This window comes from Tarenaya hassleriana, unplaced genomic scaffold (genome assembly GCF_000463585.1).
Source record: "Tarenaya hassleriana unplaced genomic scaffold, ASM46358v1 Cleome31, whole genome shotgun sequence".
Taxonomy (NCBI): Eukaryota; Viridiplantae; Streptophyta; class Magnoliopsida; order Brassicales; family Cleomaceae; genus Tarenaya; species Tarenaya hassleriana.
The window spans coordinates 1,808,910-1,809,923 of NW_010966274.1; positions in this window are offsets into that span (position 1 = coordinate 1,808,910).

Genomic DNA, 1,014 nt, shown 5'->3' on the forward strand with positions numbered 1-1,014 from the left:
AGAGAGAGAGAGAGAGAGAGAGAGAGAGAGAGAGAGAGAGAGAGAGAGAGAGAGAAACCCTAATCACACAAAAAGAGAAAACCTTAAACCCTAAGTGATCTTTTTAAGATTTATGTGTGATGTGCTGCCCACTAAATCTTTTTATTTTATTTTATAAAATATGTGTTGTAGTAAAGTAATAGGCTTTTTAGGGTAATTTTCCTTTTTCATTTTTGCAATTTTTATAGACATGAATACACTAAATATTAAAAAAAAACGGAAATTCTTGCATATATAAATGTGCATAGATAGAGTTAGACTCACTATTTACACGTTAATTTTCGAGCTAATCAATATTAGTTTAATGATTTTTTTTTAATTTAAAACACTATACGAACTTTCCAAGAAAATCATAAATCGAATTATAATATTTCCGTAGGGAAGGTGCGAAAATTTGTTTTTATCGTTGATATTGTTGGTATATTATACTACTATATTCTTCACCTTAAATTATATTAATATTAAATTTTAATTGTTATTATTAGTTGATAAATTAGATTAATTAGATGGAAACAAACGCCAAGAGGGCAAACAGGCCGCCAATATTCCCGCTATTGTGGTGAGCCGACAAACGGACAAAATGTGTTAGAGAAACAGACCGAATTTCAATGGCATTTTCATTAAAAATTATATTAATTAAAACTAAAGCCGTATTAGGTGGAAAATCATGGCATTAGCTTAGTAACCAATCAACAATTAAAAAAATACTTATACAGTTTCATTTCAATTATTTTTTTTAGTGGAATATGTAAGTACAATAATTTGCGCTAATTATATTTATATATAGAATAGTAATGCCATCATTTCACGTTATTACGTCTTCCAATTGAATGACCGTAAATAAAAAAAATCATATTTTTTTATATTTCAAATATCAGAGATATGGATAATAAATGTCACAATATTTATTTTTAAATTGAATTTATAATTTGTAATTTTGAAAATAAATATTTATTTTTTTGGCATTCAAAATGA